Source organism: Muntiacus reevesi, chromosome 2 (genome assembly GCF_963930625.1).
Source record: "Muntiacus reevesi chromosome 2, mMunRee1.1, whole genome shotgun sequence".
Taxonomy (NCBI): domain Eukaryota; kingdom Metazoa; phylum Chordata; class Mammalia; order Artiodactyla; family Cervidae; genus Muntiacus; species Muntiacus reevesi.
This window is the reverse complement of record NC_089250.1, coordinates 111,392,662-111,412,415: the sequence shown is the minus strand read 5'-3', so window position 1 is coordinate 111,412,415 and position 19,754 is coordinate 111,392,662. Positions and strand designations below refer to the sequence as shown.

General features: G+C 36.6%; 1 protein-coding gene across 1 annotated transcript in view; it reads right to left on the bottom strand.

Moving 5' to 3' along the window:
• Positions 1-1,715: 1,715 nt before the first annotated feature.
• LRMDA (leucine rich melanocyte differentiation associated) overlaps positions 1,716-19,754 on the bottom strand; it is a 1,142,706-nt gene continuing 1,124,667 nt past the window's right edge. The window contains exon 9 of the mRNA XM_065922685.1: positions 1,716-2,118. The gene's annotated coding sequence lies outside the window, so the exon portion shown is untranslated. The remainder of the gene's footprint in view (positions 2,119-19,754) is intronic.

The window sequence follows — 19,754 nt, the reverse complement described above, 5'->3', positions numbered from 1 at the left end:
TTTCTTTCTCTTTTCTAGTTTTTCAATTATTGCTTTATATATTTTAAAGTAGCTTTTAGGTTCGTAAAAATGTAATGTTTTTCTATCTTCCAGGCAGTCAAGTGTTTGTCATTATAAAATTCTCCCTAGTAATGCTTCATGCATAATATGATATCATATGAGATTTCTTAGGGCTAATGTTTCCATATCTTTTTTTTCCCATCCTTTTGATTTTCAACTTCTCTATAAATTGTCCTGTTTCTTTTAAGCATAATATCATTAGGTTTGGGATTTTATCCAGTCTAATAATATTTGCCTTTTTATTGAAATATTCATGTAATTCTTAAGAGTCCCTTGGACTGCAAGGATATCAAACCAGTCAATCCTAAAGGAAATCAATCCTGAATATTCATTGGAAGGACTGATGCTGAAGCTCCAACACTTTGGCCACCAGATGCGAAGGGCTGACTTATTGGAAAAGACTCATGCTGGGAAAGATTGAGGGCAGAAGTAGAAGGGGGTAACAGAGGATGAGATGGTTGAATGGCATCACCAACTCAATGGCCACAAGTCTGAGCAAACTCTGGGAAATAGCGAAGGACAGGGAAGCCTGGTGTGCTGCAGTCCATGGCATCGCAAAGAGTCAGACACAACTTAGCAACTGAACAAGGACATGCAATTTACATGTAATATTGTTACTAACGTATTTACACTTAGATCTATCATCTTTTAATAATATTTTTCATGCATCATCTATTTTTGGTTCCTTTTTCTCTTCTTGCTTTAGACAGTTTTGATTAGTCAAATATTTTTATTTTTTTTCTCTTCATTTTCTTGCTTACTACAAGGGAATTTTTCTTCCATTCTTTTAGTGATTATCCTAGATATTACATAATGCATTATTTAGAATCAAACATAAGTTAGTAATTGTACCTCTTCTTGGATAATTTTGAGTTTAGAATACTTGACCTCCATTTGTTCCTTGGTATCTTTGGTGTTTTTTGTATTGCTATCACACATTTTCCTTTTGTATATACATTTGTAACCTCACAAGACATCTTTTTTTGGTACAGTTGATTTGCCCTCATGTTTATCCAGTTATTTACCTTTCCTTTTGTGTTCTTCATTCCTTCTTACATATCCTTGATTCCGTCTGCTGGGAGGTGGAGGTATTGAATAATATCCTCTGAACTGAGAAGAAACATTGAGACTGTAAAAATGAAGCAGGCGACTCCATAAAGTATAATTATGAAGTTTATTGTGAGGAACTTACACACGGGCAAGATGTGGGGACAATGATCCAAAGGCATCTGCAGCTATGCTTGGAGAAGCTGAAAGGGGCACAACAGGCTAAAGCTAAAAATAGAACTGGGCTACCAAGTGAGAAGCATGTCTGCAAGATGGGAACCAAGGATTTTTTCCTCTCCCTGAGGGTCTCATGATCATTTAACCATTTGAAACAGAAAAAGGCATTCTTCCAGATTCCAAAGGTAGAAGCTGATAGGGAACTCAGCTGGTGTAAGCACACTGCTTGTGAGTTAGGGCACTGCTCAGACACAGGGAAAGGAGAGGGTGTAGGACAGCCAGGCTAAGATGAAGCTGACCCAACGGACACTGTGTGGTTCAACCACACACTATCAGATTGTTTTCCTTCTATCAGAGCTCTCTTCAGTATTTATTTAACATAGAATTGCAGATAGCAAATTCACTCAATCTTTGTATGTCTAGAAAGTATTTTTATTTATTTATTATTATTTATTTATTTTTCTCTTCACTTATGAAAGATATTTCTGTTAGGTTTGGAATTACACAGTGTATTAAAAAGCAGAGACATCACTTTGTGGACATAGGTCCATATAGTCAAAGCTATGTTTTTTCTACTAGTCATGTATGGATGTGAAAGTTGGACTATAAAGAAGGCTGAGCACTGAAGAACTGATGCTTTTGAACTGTGGTGCTGGAGAAGATTCTTGAGAATTTCTTGGACTGCAAGAAGATCAAACCAGTCAATCCTAAAGGAAATCAGTCCTGAATATTCACTGGAAGGACTGATGTTGAAGCTGAAGCTCCAATACTTTGGCCATCTGATGTGAAGAGCTGACTCGTTGGAGGGAGCTGATGCTTTCCCAGACCCTGATGCTGGGAAAGATTGAAGGGAAAAGAAGAAGGCAACAGCAGAGGATGAGATGGTTAGACAGCATCACCAATTCAATGAACATAAATTTCAGCAAACTCCAGGACATAGTGGAAGACAGAGAAGCCTGGCGTGGTGCAGTTCATGGGAGTGTAGAGTTGGACATGACTTAGCAGATGAACAACAATGATAATGAAATTACAGAGTGGTAGTTTTTGCTTGTTTGTTTGTTTTAGCACCTTAAGTATATCGTTCTGTTGTTCGTAGCTGCTATAGTTTCTCTTGGGACCTCAGTGATCTGTTATATTCTTGTTTCCTTTAAAGGTAATACATCTTTATATTGGCTCTTTTCAAGTGCTGGAAGTGAGTTCAGGGTTGTTTGGGCAGACAACTCTATAGAGTGTTTGATCAGAACATGGCGTAGATGAGTGTATGTGGGCTTGGGGTGAGTATCTTCTCTTGGCTATTGTAGATTCTTTATTAAATGGGGAGGGGAACTATCTTAATCAAGTTGAGCTGCTACAACAAGATAGCATAGGTTGAGTGGCACAAGCAATAGACAGTTTTCACAATTCTGGAGGCTGGGAAGTTCAAGATCAAGGTGCTGGCAGATTCAACCCTTGGTGATAATGTTCTTCCTTGTTTGCAGATGGCTGCCTTTCACTGTATTCTCACATCATAGAGTGAACTAGAGTTGTGGCCTCTCCCCTCTTCTTATAAGGACACGAATCCCACCACGGCAGCCTTACCCTCATGACCTCATATAAACAGAACTACCTCTCAAAGGCTCCATCTCTAAATACCATCACAATGGAAGTGAGGACCTCAACACATGAATTTTAAGGGACACACATGTTTAGCCCATGACAGGCACAGAGGGACAAAAGACATCCATTCTTTCCTCTAATAGCTAAGTGTTGATTCTATAACAAAGGTTAAACTGTAAAATTAGGACTGAAAGTAAACAAATAAGATATGCAGTTATAATAGTACAGAATACAAATGATAAATGACACAATAGTACAGAAATTATACAAATGACAATTGAACAATGAGAGGGGAAAAAATGGGAGACAGAAAAGCCTGCTGATCTTTAAAAGCTAGAAATCAAAGGATATCATTTAAAGCACATAAATCAAGTATGGTCTGTTCTTCCCAGGGCCTATATCTACTACATGAATTAGATCATATGTGCCTGATTTGAAGTTGGTAGCGATGATGCTGGCATACTGGGGAAGTCACATTTATCCATGAAAGATATTTATCAGAGTGCTAAATTTCAAACCACAAGGGAATGGTGGTAAGTTCCAGAGGAGCACAAAACTGAACCTAAAGCCCAGCTACTCCCTACTGCCCTTCTTGACTCATCTTTCCCATGTGAACTATCTCTGATGGCTTATTGCACGCTACTTCCCAGCCATTGTGACTGTTGCCCTTGCTTCCAGAAATCAACAGATGCAACACTTACTCATACATCCTCCCCTCAAACTACTTGCATTTTTTGTTTTTTTTTAATACTGTATTTATTGTTCACTCCTCTATTTATTAAAAACTTAACATCATTGATTGACTGCCTGATTATTGGGCAAGGGTTTAGATTTTGAACAGTCTGATCCTAACTCTATTTTCCCCAAAGTTTGTTATATTTAGGAGAGAGCTTTCTTAAGTATGCACACAAACACCAAACCTTAATAACACACAAACATGAAAATTTAATAACAGATGGCCAAAAAGCACATGAAAAGATGCTCAACATCACTATCAGAAAAATGCAAATCAAAACTACAATGGGGTGTCACCTCAGAATGGCCATCATCGATCGACAAACAACAAATGCTGGAGAGGGTGTGGAGACCTACACTGCTGGTCGAAATGTAAATTGGTACAAGCACCATGGAGAACAGTATGGAGGTTCCTTAAAAAACTGCCATATGATCTAGCAATCTCATTCAAGGGGCATCTATCTAGAGAAATCCATAACCCCAAAGGAAAACTTGCAACCCAGTGTTCATGGCAGCACTATTTCCAATACCCAAAACATGGAAGCAACCTAAATGACTACTGACGGAAGAATGGAGAAAGAAGATGTGGTACATATATACAATGGAATATTACTCAGCCATAAAAAATAACGAAATAGTACCATGTAGAGCAACATGGATGAATCTAGAGATTATCATACTAAGTGAAATAAGTCAAAGACAAATATCACATGATATCACCCACATGTGGAATCTAATTTTTAAAAAGATACAAATGAACTTATCTACAAAACAGAAACAGACTTAAAGATACTAGAAAAAAACCTACAGTTAACAAAACGGAAACGTGGTGGGGAGGGATAAATCAGGAACTTGGGATGAACACACACACAATACTATGTACAGGATAGATAACCAACAAGGACCTACTCAATATTCAAGGAAACTCTACTCAATATTATGTGATAATCTATGTAAGAAAAGAATATAAAAAAGAATGAATATATGTATAACTGAATCACTTTTCTGTACACCAGAAACTAACACAAAATTGTAAATTAGTTATACTCAAATAAAATTAAAATATTAAAGCTCTAATGATAAGAAGAATACATGACTGAATAAAGTCAGATAGCAGAGGATGAGGAGAAAAAATTTAAAGTAAGCTAACTTATTTATTGCCCACTTTAGACACTGTATTTCTACCAAAGAAACAGAATCAGTAAAAAAATATACATGTAACTATACACAGAGCAGAGAACTAGTTTCTGTAATTGTACCACTGGCGAGGCAAGCTCTAATCCACAGAGCACGCCACAGCAAAGGCAAGCTACAAACTCTTGGGTAGGGACAAAGACTGCAGTCCACAATGGGAACTTCTTCTTCCTCAGAAGAATGTCAGGTTTCCTGCTCTTAAGACCTTTCAATTGATTAGATTAGGCCCACACACGTTATTAAGGGTAATCCTTTACTTAAAGTTAACTGATTAATAGATGTTAATCACATCTGTTGAATACCTTTAATGCAGTACCTCAACTGGTATAATCAGTACCTAAACTGATTAAATAACTGGGTACTATAGCCTAGACAAGTTGACACACAAATCTGACAATCACAGAAAATAATGGATAATTTTAAAAAAAAGATGATTAAGGATATAGAATACAGTTAAAGCTTCCCTAATAGCTCAGTTGGTAAAGAATCCACCTGCAATGCAGGAGACCCCAGTTCAATTCCCGGGTCTGGAAAATCCCCTGGAGAAGGAATAGGCCACCCATTCCAGCATGCTCAGGCTTCCCTTGTGTCTCAGCTGGTAAAGAATCTGCCTGCTAGGTGGGAGACATGGGTTCGATCCCTGGGTTGGGAAGATCCCCTGGAGAAGGGAAAGGCTACTCACACCAGTATTCTGGCCTGGAGAATTCCATGGACTGTGTATATATAGTCCATGGGGTCGCAAAGAGTCGGAAACCACTGAGCGACTTTCACTTTCACTGTCACATATAGTTACAGATATGAAAGTAATCTCCAGCAAAAGTACAATATTCCTAAATATCAAGATAATCACAAAATCAAAAAGGAGAGAAAAGAATATATATTGATCTAATTTAAGTGATATGAACAAATAAGTGAACTATAGAATAATATAAACCAAAAGCACTTACATATCAATATTTTCACATGAACTAAATCTGTCTCTTAAGACATAATTTTGGGTTGGATTAAAAAACTAAACTTGTGGGCCATTCACTGTAAAAGTCTTTCAACTTTGCTGATCATTAGAAAATTTTCATAATGACACATTTTGTACATCAGCATTGATAGGGAAATATAAAAGCAAAACACCAGTCTTTGCTCCATATATGGTTCATGCATAAGACAAAGTGACACAAAATTTGAGGGAAAAAAAGGGCAAATATAAACAAGAAAGATAAAATAAAAATAGAGTGGATTGGTCAAACTCAATACATAATGTTGAATTCATTAAAAAAAAACTAAAAAAAATAGACAAAGTCACTTTATCAGGCTAAAGAATACAATATAATACTATGATTACATGCATTCAGAAACATAAATCACAGCTGTGAAAACTACATGGATAAACAGAAACATACCAGTCTAAGATCTTAATTTACCTTTCCTTAGAAGGTATATTAATTGACATATTTTTAGCTTCAACACTGAAAATAAAGATACCCTTTTTTCAAGGAATACAATATTTGGAAAGCTTGCCCATATACAAGATTATTTTGAAGCCTCCAATAAATTTCTAAATAGTACCAAAAATGTTCTATGCTCACAATAATATAGCACCAGTAATTAGTATTACAAAATAGTAATAACAAAACAATAATACAATAAAATCCTATAGGCAGCTCTTTTGTCAAATATAAAATTCAAACTAAAATCACAGAATACCTAGAAGAGAATGAATTGAAAACTCTAAAGATCAAATCCTATCCATTTACATGGTAGAAATATAAATGGAAAAATACAGATGGAAAGTAAATTTATTTGAGTACATATGCAAAGCTTGGGCTCAATATCTACCATTTTGTTTTTAATTAACTTTTACCTCTACACCACTATTAAAAACTTCCAATTCTAGATGATTTCATAAGGAAAATTTCATAGGAAAACCTTTAAGAAAAAATTTTAAATCCCTATAAACCACTTAAAATTATTAATAAAGGGGAAAGTCCAAACTGATCTTATGAAGTGAGCATAACATTGGTATCATAATCCAATGAAGAAAGTGCAATAAGAGAAAACCATATAAAAACTCACTCATGTATATCAACTGATAATTCTAAAATTAAATAGTTTCAGACTCAATTTATAAGTATATTACAAGAATAACATAAAAATGTGGAATTTATTCCAGAAATGCAAAGATGGTTCACTATTTTAAATGTAGAAATATAGTGAAAGCTATGGTTTTTCCAGTAGTCATGTACAGATGTGAGAGTTGGATAATAAAGAAGGCTGGATGCCAAAGAACTGATGCTTTTGAACTGTGGTGGTAGAGAAGATTCTTAACAGTCCCTTGGACAGCAAGGAGACCAAACCAGTCAATCCTAAAGGAAATCAATCCTGAATATTCACTGGAAGGACTTATGCTGAAGCTGAAGCTCCAGTACTTTGGCCACTCTTGATGCTAAGAGCCAACTCATCGGAAAAGACCCTGATGGTGGGAAAGATTGAGGACAGGAGAAGAAGTGGGTGACAGAGGATGAGATGAAGTTTGCTATAGGGAAGCCTAGAGTGTTACAGTCCATGAGGTCACAAAGAGTCGGACATGACTTAGCAACTGAACAACAAATATAACTTAATGTATTAATGCACTTACAGAAATAAATTTTAGGATTCTTTCCACAGATGCTGAAAAATTCATTTAGTCATTAAACATCAATTTCTGTATTTTAAAACTTTCAGTAAAATAGGAATGTACTGCTAAATGTAGAACTTAAACTTATGATTTATTAAAAATATCAAATATACAGAAATAAATCTAACAAAAGAAATGGAAGACATTTACAAAGAAAAGTGCAGATCTTTAGAAATATTTTAAAGAAAGAAAATAAATTGAGGGATATACAGTCATTAGGGATCTGAAGACTTAATACGGCAAAGATTATGATTTCTTCCTAAAAAGATATATAGATTCAGTATAATCCTAATCAAAATTCTGGCAGGTTGCTTTCTGCAGAAATTTTAAGTTGATTTTAAAGTTTAGATGGAATCTCAAAGGACCAAGAATAGTGACGATAATGTTAAAGAAGAAAACAGAAGTACAAAACTTTTCTAATGGATATGGATTTTTTATATAATTGCATTAGTTGAGACAATGTGGTCTTATTCAAGGAAAGACAAATAGATTGGCAGAACACAACAGTGAGTCCAGAAACAGGCCTACACATATGGAGACACTTTGTGGCACAGATGTTATCACAGAATGATCTTTCTAATCAATGATGTTGGTCACTAGATATTCATGCATTAAAGCAAAACAAATCTGCTCAGTACCTTCCACCATACAAATAGTTGATTTGCAAGATGGAATAAAGATCTAAACATAAAAAGTGAAAGAGTAAAGTGTCTACAAGATAATATATATTAACATATATTTGTGATGTTGATGCAGCAAAGATGTTGTAATGGGAAAGGACAATAGCAACCATGAAAGAGGATTAGAAAATAAGCGTTCATAAAAATATATTCACTCATCCAAAGACACACTTAAGAGGATAAAAAGACAAGTCCCAGTGTGGGAAAAGACATTTGTACCATATAAAGCCAACAAAAGTCAGAGTAAATAACAGTTAGCAGGTTACTGAAAAACAGATTCGAATTTTACCCCATTTTATATGAAAATAATAAATCTACAGTAATTCAAACAACTAGCCCAGGAATAAATAAGTCAACGAGTGGGACAGAATAAAGAGTGAAGAATTAGTGGGGGAAGAAAAATGTTTCCCACTGTTTTTTCATATTAAAAAATACCTGATTCTTATCTCCTGCCTATCTGCCTAGTCTCACTTTTTCAGTTGATTGAAGACATGAGCATAGAAATCACAGTCTTCCAACTTTAGATGATTTGAAAAAATGGAAAGATGTCCCATGCTCTTGGATTTGAAGAATCAATATTGTTAAAATAGCCATGTTACCCAAAGCAATTTACAGACATGACCTCATAAAACTCCTAGAAGAGAATGTAGGCAAAACATTCTCTGATGTGAATTAAAACAATATTTTTTTAGATCAGGCTCCCAAGTCAAAAGAAAAAAAGCAACACATACACATATATGTACGCACATATAATCTGGAATTACCATTGCCTAAAATTCTCCTCTGTTTTAATACTAGACATTTAATGGTAGAAGTGGCCTATCATACCTCAGCCCAAACTTAAAACAACATTCAGGGAGTAAAATAACATGTCAGAGAAAAAACCCAGTTGAAGATGAACAACTAGCTATGTTATATTAACCAGGAGAGGTATATTAGATGATATGTAGCACTTAACTCTTAATTCCAATCAGAGAAAAATGTGGGAAATGTCTGACAAGAAGATACGTCTATAATAATCACCTTCACAATTCCATCATCTTTGTTACTATATTGCAATGATGCTTGAGATATTAATTAAGTGACTATGATCCCTTTAGGTTGCCATTTCAGCAATAAAAAACTAGTAGTGAGTCTCCCAAGGCCAAAGAAACAAAACCAAAAATAAGCAAATGGAACCTAATCAAACTCACAAGCTTTTGTACAGCAAAGGAAACCATAAACAGAATGAAAAGACAACCTACAGATTGGAAGAAAAATATTTCCAAATGATGCAATTGACAAGGGCTTAATATCCAAAACATATAAGCAGCTTTTACAACTCTATATCAAATAACAAACATTCAATCAAAAATGGGCAGAAGACCTAAAGAGACATTTCTTCCAAGAAGACATACAAATGGTCACTAGGTACATGAGAAGATGCTCAACATTGTTAACTACTAGCAAAATGCAACTCAAACTACAATGAGGCATAACCTCACACTAGTCAGAAGGACCATCGTCAAAATGTCTACATGTAATAAATGCTGGAGAGGGTGTGTAGAAAAGCAAATCCTCATACACTATTTGTGGGAATGTAAATTGGTGCAGTCCCTATGGAGAACAGTATGGAGGCTACTTAAAAAACTAAAAATAAAGTTACCATATACTCCAGCAACTCCATTCCTGGACATATGACAAGAAAAGATGGAAACACTGAAAAGATGCATGCACCCCAGTGTTCACAGTAGCACTGTTTATAGACATGGAAGCAACCTAAATGTCTCTCAACAGAAGACTGGATAAAGAAGATGTGGTCATATATGCAATGGAATATTACTTAGCCATAAAAAAGAATGACATAATTAACATTTGCATTAACATAGATGGATGTAGAGATTATTATACTAAGTCAAGTAAATCAGACAGAGAAAGATAAATATTATATGATATCACTTCTATGTGGAATCTAAAAAACAACACAAATGAACTGATATACAAAGCAGAAACAGATTCACAGACATGGAAAACAAACTTATGGTTACCAAAAGGGAAAGAGGGGGATAAATTAAGAGCATGGAATTAACAGATATATACCACTGTATATGAAATAGACAACAAGGATTTGTTGTACAGTATAGGAAACTATATTCAATATCCTGTAATAACCTAAAATGAAAAAGAACCTGAAAAGAATATAAATACATATGCTTTTGAACTGTGGTGCTGGAGAAGACTCTTTGAGAGTCCCTTGGACAGGAAGGAGATCAAATCAATCTTAAAGGATATTGACTCTGAAATTCATGGAAAGGACCAATGCTGAAGCTAAAGCTCCAATACTTTGGCCCTCTGGTATAAAGAGCTGACTCACCGGAAAAGACCCTGATGCTGGGAAAGATTTGGGGCATGAGAAGAAGGCAGCAAGAGAGGATGAGATGGTTGGATGACACCATTAACTCAATGGACATGAGTCTGAGCAAATCAGGGAGATAGGAAAGGATAGGGAAGCCTGGTATGCTGGAGTCCATGGGGTCACAAAGAGATGGATATGACTGAGTGAGTGAATAACAACAATATATGAATCACCTTGTTGCACACCTGAAATTAACACAATATTATAAATCAACTATAGTTCAAAAAAAAGAAAGAAAAAAGAAAACTTTTGGAATCAAGAGAAAATTCTCACAAGATCGGAATATTAAATTATTTAGAATATGGTTTCAGATTTGTATATAAAATAAATTAATTCAGTATGTTGGCTGTGATTATCAAAAAAGCATAATTTAAAAATTTTAGAAGAATGTACAAGATTATCTTTACAGTCTCATGATTCAAAAAGATTTTAAAGAAAGATACAAAACCACAGATCACAAAGAAAGAAAATAAATTCAACTATTAATACATTAAAATATTTCTTATTATAGAAGACACCACACAAAATGTTAAGCAATTAGATGTGGAATTAGGAAAGATATGTGCAGCATATAAAACTGCTAATGAATTGGAAACAGCTTATATAAAGTACCCTTAAAGATCAATAAGAGAAAAGTCAAGCCAGTAGGAAAATTGGCAAAGGATACGAACAGTTATACCATGAAAGACAGACCTTTTTTGGCAAAGTAATGTCTCTGCTTTTTAATATGCTGTCTGGGTTGGTCATAACTTTTCTTCCAAGGAGCAAGCATCTTTTAATTTCAGGGCTACAGTCACCTTCTACAGTGATTTTGGAGCCCCCAAAATAAAGTCTCTCTCTGCTTCCATTGTTTCCCCATCTATGTGCCATGAAGTGATGGGACTGGATGCCATGATTTTTGTTTTCTAAATGTTGAGCTTTAAGCCTACTTTTTCACTCTCCTCTTTCATGAGATGGTTGGGTGGCATCACCAACTTGATGGACATGAGTTTGAGTAAGCTCCGGGAGTTGGTGATGGACAGGTAAGCCTGGCGTGCTGCAGTCCATGGGGTCACAAACAGTTGAACATGACTGACTGAACTGAACTGAACTGAACCATAAAAGAAGGAGTAAGAAGACCATTAAACATTTGAAAATATGCTCAATCTCATTGGTAGTCAGTACTCATAAAAATTGTAAAAGGGATGAACACTTTTCAAATTAAATTTTTTTTAGTTTTTGCCATACCACATGGCATGTGTGATATGAGTTTCCTGACCAGGGGTCAAACCTATACCCCTTGCATTGGAAGCATAGTGTCTTAACCACTGGACCATCAGAAAAGTAAGAGAGACTAATATTAAGGTACCATTTAAAATCTATTACATGGGAATATATGAAAAAAGCTATGACAATTTAAATGGCCTGTGAGTATGCAAATTATTGGGAAGTATAACACAGCCCTGATTGTGACATAAAATTTATCTAGTTATTTAGAAATGTCAAAGTCAAAGACGCACACAGTCCACAAATGGCCCCAAATTCACCTCTGAATGTTTATAGTAAAGAAGTTCTCACACATGTCAAAGACTACAAATGAACAAGTTTTATATGCTACAGCATTACTTTTCAAAGTGAAACTGGAAACAAACTAAATATCCATCAATAGGAAAAACATGAAAATTACTAAACTATTTGTACTGACATTGAGAAATTGTGCAAAAGTAATGCTGGAGGAGAAAAGCAAGGTGTGAACTATAAATTCTGTATGATAGCATTTAAATAAATCTGAAACAGTCTATAAAATATTATACTATGTATCCATAATTCTTAGCTACATACATGTGTTAAGAATGCTATAAAAACATGCATAGAACTTGCAAAACACCAAATTAAGAACAGGAGATTTCTCTGTGGAAGAGTACTGGGAAATAAAATGAGCAAGGAACACTTAAGATGAGGTACATGAAGCTCCAGTACTTTGGCCACCTGATGTGAAAAGCCAACTCATTGGAAAGACACTGATGCTGGAAAAGATTGAGGGCAGGAGGAGAAGGGGACGAGAGAGGATGAGATGGTGGGATGGCATTATTGACTAAATGGACATGAGTTTGAGCAAACTCAGGGAGATAGTGAAGGACAAGGAAGCCTAGTGTGCTGCAATCCATGGGGTCTCAAAGAATCAGACATGACTTAGTGACTAACAACAACAACAACATACGTTTGTATGTTTTATTTTATAAGGTAAAGATATTTAAAGTAAATAAATCAGCATGCTAAAATTTGCTGAAAATGATGTTGGTTATTACAGCAAACTTGTTAGGTGTTTTTCTCTATTCTTTGAATTCACTTTGGGATTAAAAACATATAAATAAATAATGATTGAGAATGGATAAAAAGAAAAAGATATCTCATATTGCTATAATAGACAATGGAATGATGTCAGTAAATATTGTGTGTCAGGGGGAACCCCAAGATTTAGGAAAGTGGCAAGGAGTCAAGTTGTTATTTGAGTACAGGAACAAACTGAAGATATTTTCAAATATGACAGAACTTGATCATACAACCACCTTTAGTTCGTTTTCTTTTTTGGGGGAAAGGTAGGGGTAGGGTTAGGAATAAAATCACACAATGATAAAACCCAAGCTAATGAAAAAGAACAGTGATGATGTAGTATTATGAGCCCGTAGTATTCAAAATTCAGAAACCAGCAGTACAATGTCTGCATCTTGCTAAAGAATCAAAGCATGACTTCAGCAAGTGAAGAACACAATGTAAACAGCACTGAAATTCTTTCTAGATAAAAGTACTCTACAATCAAACCTCACTAAGCAGAGAGGATAAAAACAAACACATAGAAATGGAGAAGCTTCAGAGAAATGACTGGTGGTGAGTGTGAGCAACAAAGTAATTCAAATGAAGAACTGAGACATTAAACTCTGGACAGTTTGATTACAGAATATAAATGTTATGTGTCTTGGTAAGTAAGTGTGGGAGGTGGAGGATGAACAGCCAACAGGAAGTATAGGAGGGTGACCTTTTTACTTCTCTTAGGGTGAATTCGATCACTATTGATGAAAATTGAAGTGGAATTTTAAGAATGATACTTTCACAATCTCTTAAAGTTGTAAGTTCATTTCTTTCATCTTCAGATAATTTAGGCATTTATCTCTTACATAAAGAAATAAAGTTAAACAATTTCCTTCATTTTCATTGTTTCACTGTTTTCCTGTCAAAATCAAATAAAATTACATTTAATGTTTTTGTCAAAATAACATGGGTATCATAATACAGTTTTAGTAAGATTTCTTTACATCCATCCATCTGTCTATTCATCTATGTGCACGAAAGCAATCTAGAAGAATGCAATCTAATTTTATGAGCTATTTATGGACAATATGATTTTGAATATTATTTTTAATTTAAAAAATTGGTTTTACTTGTCTTTCTTCTTTATGCTTTGACATATGGTTTGAAAAGTTCATGATAAACATGTGCAATTTTATAAAACAAATTATAAAAACATTCTTTCCAAACTAAATATGGGGGGCAGATGTAAGTTTTTTTTTTTTTTTTTTTTTAAATATTATTTTATTAGTTGGAGGCCAATCACTTTACAACATTTCAGTGGGTTTTGTCATACATTGACATGAATCAGCCATATAGTTACACGTATTCCCCATCCCAATCCCCCCTCCCACCTCCCTCCCCACCCGACTCCTCAGGGTCCTCCCAGTGCACCAGGCAAGAGCACCTGACTCATGCATCCCACCTGGGCTGGTGGTCCGTTTCACCATAGATAGTATACATGCTGTTCTTTCAAAACATCCCACCCTCACGTTCTCCCCCAGAGTTCAAAAGTCTGTTCTGTACTTCTGTGTCTCTTTTTCTGTTTTGCATATAGGGTTATCGCCACCATCTATCTAAATTCCGTATATATGTGTTAGTATACTGTAATGTTCTTTATGATGTAAGTTTTATATGAGAAAACTGACAGGCCTGCATAACTGCTTGACTCTAGCGAGCAAAGAAAGAGGCGATTTCAAAGGTTTGGAGGCAGGCGCCAGGGAGAGGGGCAGAACCACAAACAGAGAAGGAAATCCAGCAGAGAACGTGGTTGATGGGAGCAAGCATGTTCCTTTAGCCTAGTATACATGTGTTTCAGGGGTTACTGTCTGTACAGACATGCAAAATTAGAGGCTGGAAGATAAAACTGGTTAGAAAAACATATGTAGGAGTCAGCACTGCAGGCACATGAGCTGAAGGGATGGAAAAGGAGGAGATTCTAGGAGTGGTGTGTACATTGGGAGAACGTGTGGGTCCTGACACAAGCTGACACCATCGCTGCTTTCATGCAGGCCCCCCTGGAAAGGAGATATTCTGTTAAAAAAGATCACCTCCAATCACCGAGTGCAAAACCAGAGCAGAAATTGGCTGAAGCTAAGATACAACAGCACCTGTGGCCTAAACTTATCTTGACACTTCACAGTGCAGCTTGTAATAAAAATATCTACCCTGGGCCCCTGCCATTCTCAAATTTCAGGCTCACCTTGGGTCACTGTGACACCAGAACTCTTTCCACTTCAGCATTGACTCTTGGCATTTGGAAAGGGAGACAGTTGCACCATGGTTAATTTATCACTCTGCCTGAGGCCCCATGGAATTTTCGGTAGAAACCAGACTCAGAGACTACATGCGCCACTGACTTTTTGTCAAATAATTATTGGTTGGATTTTATTTATTTATTTATTTTTATTTATTTATTTTTTTTAATATTATTTTATTAGTTGGAGGCCAATCACTTTACAACATTTCAGTGGGTTTTGTCATACATTGGCATGAATCAGCCATATAGTTACACGTATTCCCCATCCCGATCCCCCCTCCCACCTCCCTCCCCACCCGACTCCTCAGGGTCCTCCCAGTGCACCAGGCCCGAGCACCTGACTCATGTATCCCACCTGGGCTGGTGGTCCGTTTCACCATAGATAGTATACATGCTGTTCTTTCAAAACATCCCCCCCTCACGTTCTCCCCCAGAGTTCAAAATAAGAAATGAAAAGGGTGAGATCACAACAGACAACACTGAAATACAAAGGATCATAAGAGACTACTACCAGCAGCTCTATGCCAATAAAATGGACAACTTGGATGAAATGGACAAATTCTTAGAAAAGTATAACTTTCCAAAACTGAACCAGGAAGAAATAGAAGATCTTAACAGAGTCATCACAAGCAAGGAAATCGAAACTGTAATCAGAAATCTTCCAGCAAACAAAAGCCCAGGACCAGATGGCTTCACAGCTGAATTCTACCAAAAATTTAGAGAAGACCTAACACCTATCTTACTCAAACTCTTCCAGAAAATTGCAGAAGAAGGTAAACTTCCAAACTCATTCTATGAGGCCACCATCACCCTAATTCCAAAACCAGACAAAGATGCCACAAAAAAAGAAAACTACAGGCCAATATCACTGATGAACATAGATGCAAAAATCCTTAACAAAATTCTAGCAAACAGAATCCAACAACATATTAAAAAAATCATACACCATGACCAAGTGGGCTTTATCCCAGGAATGCAAGGATTCTTTAATATCCGCAAATCAATCAACGTAATACACCACATTAACAAATTGAAAGATAAAAACCATATGATTATCTCAATAGATGCAGAGAAAGCCTTTGACAAAATTCAACACTCATTTATGATTAAAACTCTCCAGAAAGCAGGAATAGAAGGAACATACCTCAATATAATAAAAGCTATATATGACAAACCCACAGCAAGCATCACCCTCAATGGTGATAAATTGAAAGCATTTCCTCTGAAATCAGGAACAAGACAAGGATGCCCACTCTCACCACTACTATTCAACATAGTGTTGGAAGTTTTGGCCACAGCAATCAGAGCAGAAAAAGACATAAAAGGAATCCAGATAGGAAAAGAAGAAGTGAAACTCTCGCTGTTTGCAGATGACATGATCCTCTACATAGAAAACCCTAAAGACTCTTCCAGAAAATTACTAGAGCTAATCAATGAATATAGTAAAGTTGCAGGATATAAAATTAACACACAGAAATCCCTTGCATTCCTATACACTAACAATGAAAAAACAGAAAGAGAAATTAAGGAAACAATACCATTCACCATTGCAACAAAAAGAATAAAATACTTAGGAGTATATCTACCTAAAGAAACAAAAGACCTATACATAGAAAACTATAAAACACTGATGAAAGAAATCAAAGAGGACACAAACAGATGGAGAAATATACCGTGTTCATGGATTGGAAGAATCAATATTGTCAAAATGGCTATTCTACCCAAAGCAATCTATAGATTCAATGCAATCCCTATCAAGCTACCAACGGTATTTTTCACAGAACTAGAACAAATAATTTCACAATTTGTATGGAAATACAAAAAACCTCGAATAGCCAAAGTAATCTTGAGAAAGAAGAATGGAACTGGAGGAATCAACCTGCCTGACTTCAGACTCTACTACAAAGCCACAGTCATCAAGACAGTATGGTACTGGCACAAAGACAGAAATATAGATCAATGGAACAGAATAGAAAGCCCAGAGATAAATCCACGAACCTATGGTCACCTCATCTTTGACAAAGGAGGCAAGGATATACAATGGAAAAAAGACAATCTCTTTAACAAGTGGTGCTGGGAAAACTGGTCAACCACTTGTAAAAGAATGAAACTAGAACACTTTCTAACACCATACACAAAAATAAACTCAAAATGGATTTTATTTAAATAAATGCACTTATAAAGTCCTCATGTTATTTGAAAATGCTTAACCGCAAGCCAATGTATTGGGTTAAGAACTATTAAATAAATACATCCCCTCTTAGAAGGCTGGAAGGCCAGGTAAAAGATTATACACGCACCTGCTATCATCCATCATGCCTTAATGCCAGTTAACCATCACTTCTGGGCTGGAGTTAATCAAGTTGGGTTCTCCCACCAGGTGAGCTTGGTTACCACCTGTTACTTTAGTTGGGTGAGAGGCCTAGCCGTGGATTTTTATTTAGCAGAATTATTTGACTTTGGCAGACCATTAAAAGAAGTAATATTTCAAAGTAATGCAATGGAGCAATATTTATGAAACTATTTGCATGGTGTTACCAAGAAGCTGGCCCTCTTCTCCCATTATAAATCACTCTCCAGCCAGGTCAGAAGAGCAAGATTGCCAAATATTTAGATCATGAAGGATCTGTTGCAGAGATCATTATATGCAAGGAATTAAGAGTCATCAGAAGTTACTGGTGGAGGAAGATGCTGGCAGAACAAAAGTCACATGCACAAATGTGGAAAGGAATGGGAGACTGAAACTCTAGTCTTGGAGGGCAAGGCAGAGTACAAAGAAAGACAACAAGCAAATTGCGCACCCCACCGGTGTGATCAGTCCTGTCACCTGCTTCTGACGCGCTTAGCTGGAGTGCACCCATTTTGGGTGGCTGATCCTACATTACTGCAGCTTGGCAACATCACTTGGTCAGGAAAAGATGTTCTTAAGTTTTCTGAACACTTCCCGCTGGCTCTGTCTGTTTGCAGTTGCCATTATGGAGTAGGAGCGTGACAAGGATTGGAAGTGACAGATACCAAACTCTGCATGTCCTGGAGCCAGCCTCAGTAGCTCTGCCACTGTCACGTCAAGCTCCATCACTCCTGGTTTCTCAGTGCCTGCGCCCTTGACACCTGTCAGAAAGTTTCAAGTGTCTGCTCGTTTCTTCGTCAGGGTTGCCGGGGCAGCCTGGACCAGGAAGGGATGACATTTGGGATGAGGGAGGAATGGGCAGTGCCTTCCTCTTTCTGCCCCTTCCAACTGTCAGTTTGGGTTTTCTCTCCACATATCAAGGTTTAGACCCAGTCACTTTGTCATTTAGAAATGCATGCAGTGGTAACTAGGTTTGAAAACAATGTGAGAGAGAGGGAGAACGTGGGCCCATCTCCTTAGAGGCTGATGCGTTGTGAGGAAATTAAACAAACAAAAGAGGCATCGCAGGAGGCTATCTGTGCCCTTTGGAAATGTGCTGCTTTGGGAGATGGGTGGATGCACTCCAGTCATCTGTACACATGGATTCCTTTGCATTAGTTTTTTCTTTCCATTAAAGTGGAATAATTTGGCATATGAGCTATCCAAAATAGCATAGGTTTTCTTGGTGGGAGGTTTTAGCTGTCTATTGTTTTTCTTCTCTTTAATGATGCTTTCATTTTAAAAAAGGATGGAGGGGCAAAAACACAGGTCTTAATTAAAGTCAAAGCTTCACAATGTTGCAAGCTCTGTGTGGATGTGTGTCTATAATTCACTCTTTTTCTCATTAGCATAATTTAGACAAATATGTAAATGAGAAACTGCTGCTTCTAGTCCATCCAAATTTTTTCCCAATGGATTTAACAGAGAGTACCAGGGTTCTTTGATGACTAAATGAGTGTTCTGTTTTTCCTTTAGTTCATCTGAAATATTAAAACAGTAAACAGATTTCAAAGAGTTAAACTGTGTCATTCCACTGCCTCATCTCCCATCAGTTTCCAGTTCGCTTAAACTCTGGCTCTTGCCACCTAAATGTCACCCAAACCTTCTATGCTTCATTTAGCTTAGTTTTGTTTCATTCCCCCACAATAAATAATTCTTTCCATTTACTCAGGGGATATGCCTTCTCAAAGCAGGACATTCAACTAGGGGCTGATGGGACTGGCTTCTCGTGGAGATCTTGTCAATCATGGAGCCCTAGTGACTGCTAATACCCTGTGAGGTCTGTGCACACAGATTCATCCAGAAGAAGGTGTGCTGGCTTCAAGGTCAGATGTGGTGTCTGATCCTGATTTTGCCCCCACTCTTTCCTAAATCTTGGGTTCATGACTTCACCTTTTTGTGCCTCTGTTCCGGGATATAGAAGGGAAAGATAGAATCATGATTTGCCTCACTCATGAGATCCTTTTGAGGTCCAAATGAGGTACTGGTTATGGAATTATTTTGAAAAGAATAAAGGTATTACTAGAAAAAAAAAGAAAAAAGAGGGGGTGGGTGGGTATATAGGGAAAGTTTGGATAATTGACACAAATAGATCTAAATATTGCAAGTGAAGTTCTACAACCAAGTTTTTCTTCAATCACCACACCTAAGAAGCAAATGGACCTAGGAGCCACATCTGTATGATGGGGCGATGGCTACCTTCTGGAAGGTGAAGGAGAAGTAGA